At 43.2% G+C, this 10097-nt stretch overlaps 1 protein-coding gene across 1 annotated transcript in view; it reads right to left on the reverse strand.

Moving 5' to 3' along the window:
* Nucleotides 1-9348: 9348 nt before the first annotated feature.
* LOC145858918 (protein eva-1 homolog A) overlaps nucleotides 9349-10097 on the reverse strand; it is a 3661-nt gene continuing 2912 nt past the window's right edge. Inside the window, exon 3 of the mRNA XM_082957590.1 lies at nucleotides 9349-10097. This exon is cut by the window's right edge and continues 1901 nt beyond it. The gene's annotated coding sequence lies outside the window, so the exon portion shown is untranslated.

Consider the following 10097-nt stretch of genomic DNA (forward strand, 5'->3'; position numbering starts at 1 on the left):
CCGTGTTGAGTCATAGGTGGTGGACGTCGGTATTCTGGGTGTATCAATCAGAACTTTCACTGAGGATGCATCACGTTTCCTCTCTTTGTCCCAGCCTGGGCCAACCAGGCCTCTATAACCCAGTGCTTCATACAGCCAGGATGTTACCACACCACAATTACACCCTATTCACTATGGAATGCATTACTTTTGACAAGGGCACTATGAACTAATGGGGCCATTAGGCTCTGGTCAAAAGTAGTGCGCTATATAGGGACTAGAGTGCTATTTGGGATACAGCCACAGCCTTGCTCCACAGGGGGAAGTTCTAGAGTTCACAATGAAGGTTCCAGAACAGCAGAGGAGGAGTGGAGGTTCCAGAACAGCAGAGGAGGGGTGAAGGTTCCAGAACAGCAGAGGAGGGGTGAAGGTTCCAGAACAGCAGAGGAGGGGTGAAGGTTCCAGAACAGCAGAGGAGGAGTGAAGGTTCCAGAACAGCAGAGGAGGAGTGAAGGTTCCAGAACAGCAGAGGAGGGGTGAAGGTTCCAGAACAGCAGAGGAGGGGTGAAGGTTCCAGAACAGCAGAGGAGGGGTGAAGGTTCCAGAACAGCAGAGGAGGGGTGAAGGTTCCAGAACAGTGAAGGGAACTGTCCCTTGGGGGGTAGAAAGACTAGTATTCCAAACAGGTGTGGCTGTTTACAAGCAGGACAGGGTAGGAAGTGGAAACCTGGACACAGAGTGGAACATTTCTCAACCAACATACAGCTACTATACCAAAGGAACACCTTCCTAATATTGAGTTGCACCCCCCCCCTTGCCCATGGCATGGACTCTACAAGGTGTCGAAAGTGTTCCACAGGCATGCTGGCCCATGTAGACTCCAATGCTTCCCACAGTTGTGTCCAGTTGGCTGGATGTCCTTTGGGTGGTGGACCATTCTTGATACACACAAGAAACTGTTGAGTGTGGAAAAACCCAACAACGTTGCAGTTCTTGACACAAACCGGTGCACCTGGCACCTTCTCCCATACCCCCGTTTAAAGGCACTTAAGTCTTTTGTCTTGCCCATTAACCCTCAATGGCATACATACACAATCCACGTCTCAAGGCTTAATTATCCTTCTTTAACCTGTCTCCTTCCCTTCATCTACACCGATTGAAGTGGATTTAACAGATGACATCAATAAGAGATCATAGCTTTCACCTGGATTCACCTGGTCAGTCTGTGTCATGGAAAGAGCAGGTGTTCTTAATGTTTTGTCCGCTCGGTGTATTTTGCTAACTGATACAGTCTGACTGTGTAATATTTAATGTCTTGGAAGGCGTCCCAAAAGGCACCTTATCCCTTATATAGTGTGCTAGTTCAGACCTGCTAGTTCAGACCAGCACTCAGCAATTTGAGATGCAACCTGATTGTGTTTAGTCGTCTCCGTATACCATGAAAAAGATAAACAACGTGATCGAATCCACTTTATACAAACTTAAATCAGCTGCTCGATCCTCCTGTATAAACCAAAGAACTGAAATAGGACAACACACTAAACTTACATTTACATTTTTTTATTCGCCGCACCAACGTTTGGGGTATGAGCCCTTCTTCAGCTGTCAAGGCAATGGCAACTATTGTCACAACAAAGAAGACCTCACAGGTTGGGCATCATGATACATTCCCGGTCAGTATTGGCCCAGTCAAGAGACCCCAGCAGAGGTAGCTGTGGGGGAAACATGCCAATCAAATAAAGATGGACTCACAATACAAAATACAATATGTCATTATCTGTCATTATGATGACATTACCTGTCATTGTGATGTCATTACCTCTCATTATGATGACGTTACCTGTCATTATGATGTCATTACCTCTCATTATGATGTCATTACTTCTCATTATGATGACATTACCTGTCATTATGATGTCATTACCTCTCATTATGATGTCATTACCTCTCATTATGATGACATTACCTGTCATTATGATGTCATTACCTCTCATTATAATGTCATTACCTCTCATTATGATGTCATTACCTAAATGTTTGGCCTATTCAGAACTTATTACAAAAAACAAGCTACAAGATAAATACAATTTCTCATTAAGGCCTGCTGGTGCAAGTCAATATAAGTTTATTTACCGGAGGTCTGTCCTATTTCTGTCCTAAAGTATGTCATGGAACATCTTGACTGACTTGAGTCTTGTCAAGGGGGGGGACCAACTCCATATCAATGCCCATGATTTTGGTATGAGATGTTCGACAAGGAGGTGTCCACATATTTCTGGTCATGTAGTGTACTTCAATTCTTTATTTCACCACTTCTTTCCCTTGGGTTCTGGAAACCTTGGTTACAACCACTCTCAAAAATCAGCAGTTAAAAAAAATAAAAAAGTCTGTTTTTTTTTACATCACACTCCACAAAGCAAGTCTTATCTTGATTATTGTCCAGTCGTGTGGTCCAGTGCTGTAAGGAAATAACTAGTTAAGCTGCAGCTGGCCCAGAACAGAGCAGCACGTCTTGCTCTTCCTTGTAATCAGAGAGCTGATATAAATACTGTGTATGCCAGCCTCTCTTGGCTAAGAGTTGAGGAGAGACTGACTGCATCACTTCTTTTAATAACAATGTGTTGAAAATCCCAAATTGTTTGCATAGTCAACTTACACACAGCTCTGACACACACACTTACCCCACCAGACATGCCACCAGGGGTCTTTTCACCGTCCCCAAATCCAGAACAAATTCCAGAAAGTGTACAGTATTATATAGAGTCATTAGTGCAATGAACTCCCTTCCATCTCATATTGCTCAAATAAACAGCAAACCTGGTTTAAAAAAACAGATAAAGCAACACCTCACGTCACAACGCCTCTCCCCTATTTGATCTAGATAGTTTGTGTGTGTGTATTGATATGTAGGCTACGTGGCCTTTTGTAAAATGTATGTAGTTCTGTCCTTGAGCTGTTCTTGTCTACTGATGTTCTGTATTATGTTTCATGTTTTGTGTGGACCCCAGGAAGAGTAGCTGCTGCTTTCGCACCAGCTAAAAGGGAACCTAATAAAATACCCTAAATACCCTGAACAACAATGAATACGCTCTCGACATCTTTCTAGATTGATCCAGAGTGTTTGACACGGTTGATCACGAAATATTACTTGCTAAATTGCATTATTACGGTTGTCATGATTATACATATAAATGGCTATATGTTTATGATAGCAAACAATTTCTGTATGCAAATGGTTGTTCATCTAGCAGGGCGAAGACACCCTGTGGCGTTCCACAGGGTTCCATCCTTGGACCTTTGTTATTCCAAATCTATATATCAAAGACCTTTGCTGCTGGGTCTTCTACCGTTCTTCACATTCTTTTTGCCGATGATACCAATTTGATTTTAACACACCAAAAAAAAAGATGTCAATTCACAAATCAATGAGGCCAATTCATGCGTGGCCACATTTTCCCGAATGGTTCCAGATAAACAAATGATGTTTAAATGTTGATAAATCCCACTACATTGTATTCACAGGTAAGAATCAGAACTATATAACATATGCAAATGTGTTTATATACAACAACAACAAAAAAGAGCCAGAATTTCAAAATGGAATGAAATCTACTAGATTCCTCGGTGTACTAGTTGATGAAAGTTGTCCTTGAAAGATCATATTCATTTCCTACCTACATAAATTACTCATCACACAAAATACATTAGCCAGACTAGCCGCCACCTCTAACTACTTGGCTCCACTTGCCCCTCCGTTTAAGAAACTCAATATATTGTTTTTCAACTACAACATTAATATACTCCAATTATTCACCTTCATCTACAAATACACATACCTCCCAGACAACCTACCAAAACCCTTCAATGTATTCTTCCAGGTTAATTCCCAAATCCATCCATACAACCATAGAGAATTGACTATCTGATACAGAGGTTCCATACTCGGGAATTCCTATATTCACATCACCAAAACATCCCTCAATAACTTTTAAGGGTAGACTAGGGGTCAGTCTGACGGACCAGACGACCCAGTAATCTCCTCCTTGGAGCATAACTCTCTCTCTCTCTCTCTCTCTCTCTCTCTCTCTCTCTCTCACACACACAAACACAATCAAACATGTTTTTTCTTGTATACGGAGTATATAATGTACAGTTATAATTAGTATGCTCTGTTTAACTGACTAAACACTTTGTGTACTTATATTTGTATGTTGTTTTTGAGGTGGGTTTTTTTTCTCTTCATATCAGTCGTTTTGGCTTTCCAACCTGCACACTGTTTTTATATGTGTTTCATCTGCACTGTTTTGTCTTTAACATGTTTTCTTACCCGTGAATAAATAAAACCTAAAATCTACTCCAGCTGTGTAACTGAGTGGTAGATAAGGAGTCTGGTTTACTCCAGCTGTGTAACTGAGTGGTAGATAAGGAGTCTGGTTTACTCCAGCTGTGTAACTGAGTGGTAAATAAGGAGTCTGGTTTACTCCAGCTGTGTAACTGAGTGGTAAATAAGGAGTCTGGTTTACTCCAGCTGTGTAACTGAGTGGTAGATAAGGAGTCTGGTTTACTCCAGCTGTGTAACTGAGTGGTAAATAAGGAGTCTGGTTTACTCCAGCTGTGTAACTGAGTGGTAGATAAGGAGTCTGGTTTACTCCAGCTGTGTGTAACTGAGTGGTAAATAAGGAGTCTGGTTTACTCCAGCTGTGTAACTGAGTGGTAGATAAGGAGTCTGGTTTACTCCAGCTGTGTAACTGAGTGGTAAATAAGGAGTCTGGTTTACTCCAGCTGTGTAACTGAGTGGTAGATAAGGAGTCTGGTTTACTCCAGCTGTGTAACTGAGTGGTAGATAAGGAGTCTGGTTTACTCCAGCTGTGTAACTGAGTGGTAGATAAGGAGTCTGGTTCTGTTACTCCAGCTGTGTAACTGAGTGGTAGATAAGGAGTCTGGTTTACTCCAGCTGTGTAACTGAGTGGTAAATAAGGAGTCTGGTTTACTCCAGCTGTGTAACTGAGTGGTAAATAAGGAGTCTGGTTTACTCCAGCTGTGTAACTGAGTGGTAAATAAGGAGTCTGGCTGTTACTCCAGCTGTGTAACTGAGTGGTAAATAAGGAGTCTGGTTTACTCCAGCTGTGTAACTGAGTGGTAAATAAGGAGTCTGGTTTACTCCAGCTGTGTAACTGAGTGGTAAATAAGGAGTCTGGTTTACTCCAGCTGTGTAACTGAGTGGTAAATAAGGAGTCTGGTTTACTCCAGCTGTGTAACTGAGTGGTAAATAAGGAGTCTGGTTTACTCCAGCTGTGTAACTGAGTGGTAAATAAGGAGTCTGGTTTACTCCAGCTGTGTAACTGAGTGGTAGATAAGGAGTCTGGTTTACTCCAGCTGTGTAACTGAGTGGTAGATAAGGAGTCTGGTCCTGTTACTCCAGCTGTGTAACTGAGTGGTAAATAAGGAGTCTGGTTTACTCCAGCTGTGTAACTGAGTGGTAAATAAGGAGTCTGGTTTACTCCAGCTGTGTAACTGAGTGGTAGATAAGGAGTCTGGTTTACTCCAGCTGTGTAACTGAGTGGTAGATAAGGAGTCTGGTCCTGTTACTCCAGCTGTGTGTAACTGAGTGGTAGATAAGGAGTCTGGTTTACTCCAGCTGTGTAACTGAGTGGTAGATAAGGAGTCTGGTTTACTCCAGCTGTGTAACTGAGTGGTAGATAAGGAGTCTGGTTTACTCCAGCTGTGTAACTGAGTGGTAAATAAGGAGTCTGGTTTACTCCAGCTGTGTAACTGAGTGGTAGATAAGGAGTCTGGTTTACTCCAGCTGTGTAACTGAGTGGTAGATAAGGAGTCTGGTTTACTCCAGCTGTGTAACTGAGTGGTAGATAAGGAGTCTGGTCCTGTTACTCCAGCTGTGTAACTGAGTGGTAGATAAGGAGTCTGGTTTACTCCAGCTGTGTAACTGAGTGGTAAATAAGGAGTCTGGTTTACTCCAGCTGTGTAACTGAGTGGTAGATAAGGAGTCTGGTTTACTCCAGCTGTGTAACTGAGTGGTAAATAAGGAGTCTGGTCCTGTTACTCCAGCTGTGTAACTGAGTGGTAGATAAGGAGTCTGGTTTACTCCAGCTGTGTAACTGAGTGGTAAATAAGGAGTCTGGTTTACTCCAGCTGTGTAACTGAGTGGTAAATAAGGAGTCTGGTCCTGTTACTCCAGCTGTGTGTAACTGAGTGGTAAATAAGGAGTCTGGTTTACTCCAGCTGTGTAACTGAGTGGTAGATAAGGAGTCTGGTTTACTCCAGCTGTGTAACTGAGTGGTAAATAAGGAGTCTGGTTTACTCCAGCTGTGTAACTGAGTGGTAAATAAGGAGTCTGGTTTACTCCAGCTGTGTAACTGAGTGGTAGATAAGGAGTCTGGTTTACTCCAGCTGTGTAACTGAGTGGTAAATAAGGAGTCTGGTTCTGTTACTCCAGCTGTGTAACTGAGTGGTAGATAAGGAGTCTGGTTTACTCCAGCTGTGTAACTGAGTGGTAAATAAGGAGTCTGGTTTACTCCAGCTGTGTAACTGAGTGGTAGATAAGGAGTCTGGTTTACTCCAGCTGTGTAACTGAGTGGTAAATAAGGAGTCTGGTTTACTCCAGCTGTGTAACTGAGTGGTAGATAAGGAGTCTGGTTTACTCCAGCTGTGTAACTGAGTGGTAAATAAGGAGTCTGGTTTACTCCAGCTGTGTAACTGAGTGGTAAATAAGGAGTCTGGTTTACTCCAGCTGTGTGTAACTGAGTGGTAAATAAGGAGTCTGGTTTACTCCAGCTGTGTAACTGAGTGGTAAATAAGGAGTCTGGTTTACTCCAGCTGTGTAACTGAGTGGTAAATAAGGAGTCTGGTTTACTCCAGCTGTGTGTAACTGAGTGGTAAATAAGGAGTCTGGTTTACTCCAGCTGTGTAACTGAGTGGTAGATAAGGAGTCTGGTTTACTCCAGCTGTGTGTAACTGAGTGGTAGATAAGGAGTCTGGTTTACTCCAGCTGTGTAACTGAGTGGTAGATAAGGAGTCTGGTCCTGTTACTCCAGCTGTGTAACTGAGTGGTAGATAAGGAGTCTGATTTACTCCAGCTGTGTAACTGAGTGGTAAATAAGGAGTCTGGTTCTGTTACTCCAGCTGTGTAACTGAGTGGTAGATAAGGAGTCTGGTTTACTCCAGCTGTGTAACTGAGTGGTAAATAAGGAGTCTGGTTTACTCCAGCTGTGTAACTGAGTGGTAGATAAGGAGTCTGGTTTACTCCAGCTGTGTAACTGAGTGGTAAATAAGGAGTCTGGTTTACTCCAGCTGTGTGTAACTGAGTGGTAGATAAGGAGTCTGGTTTACTCCAGCTGTGTAACTGAGTGGTAGATAAGGAGTCTGGTCCTGTTACTCCAGCTGTGTAACTGAGTGGTAGATAAGGAGTCTGGTTTACTCCAGCTGTGTAACTGAGTGGTAAATAAGGAGTCTGGTTTACTCCAGCTGTGTAACTGAGTGGTAAATAAGGAGTCTGGTTTACTCCAGCTGTGTAACTGAGTGGTAGATAAGGAGTCTGGTTTACTCCAGCTGTGTAACTGAGTGGTAGATAAGGAGTCTGGTTTACTCCAGCTGTGTAACTGAGTGGTAAATAAGGAGTCTGGTTTACTCCAGCTGTGTAACTGAGTGGTAAATAAGGAGTCTGGTTTACTCCAGCTGTGTAACTGAGTGGTAGATAAGGAGTCTGGTCCTGTTACTCCAGCTGTGTAACTGAGTGGTAGATAAGGAGTCTGGTTTACTCCAGCTGTGTAACTGAGTGGTAGAATAAGGAGTCTGGTTTACTCCAGCTGTGTAACTGCGGCTCAGCTGGTAAGAGTAAGGAGTCTGGTTTACTCCAGCTGTGTAACTGAGTGGTAGATAAGGAGTCTGGTTTACTCCAGCTGTGTAACTGAGTGGTAAATAAGGAGTCTGGTTTACTCCAGCTGTGTAACTGAGTGGTAAATAAGGAGTCTGGTTTACTCCAGCTGTGTGTAACTGAGTGGTAGATAAGGAGTCTGGTCCTGTTACTACAGCTGTGTAACTGAGTGGTAAATAAGGAGTCTGGTTTACTCCAGCTGTGTAACTGAGTGGTAGATAAGGAGTCTGGTCCTGTTACTCCAGCTGTGTAACTGAGTGGTAGATAAGGAGTCTGGTCCTGTTACTCCAGCTGTGTAACTGTGTGGTAAATAAGGAGTCTGGTCCTGTTACTCCAGCTGTGTGTAACTGAGTGGTAGATAAGGAGTCTGGTTTACTCCAGCTGTGTAACTGAGTGGTAGATAAGGAGTCTGGTTTACTCCAGCTGTGTAACTGAGTGGTAGATAAGGAGTCTGGTCCTGTTACTCCAGCTGTGTAACTGAGTGGTAAATAAGGAGTCTGGTTTACTCCAGCTGTGTAACTGAGTGGTAGATAAGGAGTCTGGTTTACTCCAGCTGTGTAACTGAGTGGTAAATAAGGAGTCTGGTTTACTCCAGCTGTGTAACTGAGTGGTAGATAAGGAGTCTGGTTTACTCCAGCTGTGTAACTGAGTGGTAGATAAGGAGTCTGGTTCTGTTACTCCAGCTGTGTAACTGAGTGGTAAATAAGGAGTCTGGTTTACTCCAGCTGTGTAACTGAGTGGTAGATAAGGAGTCTGGTTTACTCCAGCTGTGTAACTGAGTGGTAGATAAGGAGTCTGGTTCTGTTACTCCAGCTGTGTAACTGAGTGGTAGATAAGGAGTCTGGTTTACTCCAGCTGTGTAACTGAGTGGTAAATAAGGAGTCTGGTTTACTCCAGCTGTGTAACTGAGTGGTAAATAAGGAGTCTGGTTTACTCCAGCTGTGTAACTGAGTGGTAAATAAGGAGTCTGGTCCTGTTACTCCAGCTGTGTAACTGAGTGGTAAATAAGGAGTCTGGTTTACTCCAGCTGTGTAACTGAGTGGTAGATAAGGAGTCTGGTTTACTCCAGCTGTGTAACTGAGTGGTAAATAAGGAGTCTGGTTTACTCCAGCTGTGTGTAACTGAGTGGTAGATAAGGAGTCTGGTTTACTCCAGCTGTGTGTAACTGAGTGGTAAATAAGGAGTCTGGTTTACTCCAGCTGTGTGTAACTGAGTGGTAGATAAGGAGTCTGGTTTACTCCAGCTGTGTAACTGAGTGGTAGATAAGGAGTCTGGTTTACTCCAGCTGTGTAACTGAGTGGTAAATAAGGAGTCTGGTTTACTCCAGCTGTGTAACTGAGTGGTAAATAAGGAGTCTGGTTTACTCCAGCTGTGTAACTGAGTGGTAGATAAGGAGTCTGGTTTACTCCAGCTGTGTAACTGAGTGGTAGATAAGGAGTCTGGTTTACTCCAGCTGTGTAACTGAGTGGTAGATAAGGAGTCTGGTTTACTCCAGCTGTGTAACTGAGTGGTAGATAAGGAGTCTGGTTTACTCCAGCTGTGTAACTGAGTGGTAGATAAGGAGTCTGGTTTACTCCAGCTGTGTAACTGAGTGGTAGATAAGGAGTCTGGTTTACTCCAGCTGTGTAACTGAGTGGTAAATAAGGAGTCTGGTTTACTCCAGCTGTGTAACTGAGTGGTAAATAAGGAGTCTGGTTCTGTTACTCCAGCTGTGTAACTGAGTGGTAAATAAGGAGTCTGGTTTACTCCAGCTGTGTAACTGAGTGGTAAATAAGGAGTCTGGTTTACTCCAGCTGTGTAACTGAGTGGTAGATAAGGAGTCTGGTCCTGTTACTCCAGCTGTGTAACTGAGTGGTAAATAAGGAGTCTGGTTTACTCCAGCTGTGTGTAACTGAGTGGTAAATAAGGAGTCTGGTTTACTCCAGCTGTGTAACTGAGTGGTAAATAAGGAGTCTGGTTTACTCCAGCTGTGTGTAACTGAGTGGTAGATAAGGAGTCTGGTCCTGTTACTCCAGCTGTGTAACTGAGTGGTAAATAAGGAGTCTGGTTTACTCCAGCTGTGTAACTGAGTGGTAGATAAGGAGTCTGGTCCTGTTACTCCAGCTGTGTAACTGAGTGGTAAATAAGGAGTCTGGTTTACTCCAGCTGTGTAACTGAGTGGTAGATAAGGAGTCTGGTTTACTCCAGCTGTGTAACTGAGTGGTAAATAAGGAGTCTGGTTTACTCC

This window comes from Salmo salar, chromosome 11, assembly GCF_965601325.2.
Source record: "Salmo salar chromosome 11, fSalSal1, whole genome shotgun sequence".
Classification (NCBI taxonomy): domain Eukaryota; kingdom Metazoa; phylum Chordata; class Actinopteri; order Salmoniformes; family Salmonidae; genus Salmo; species Salmo salar.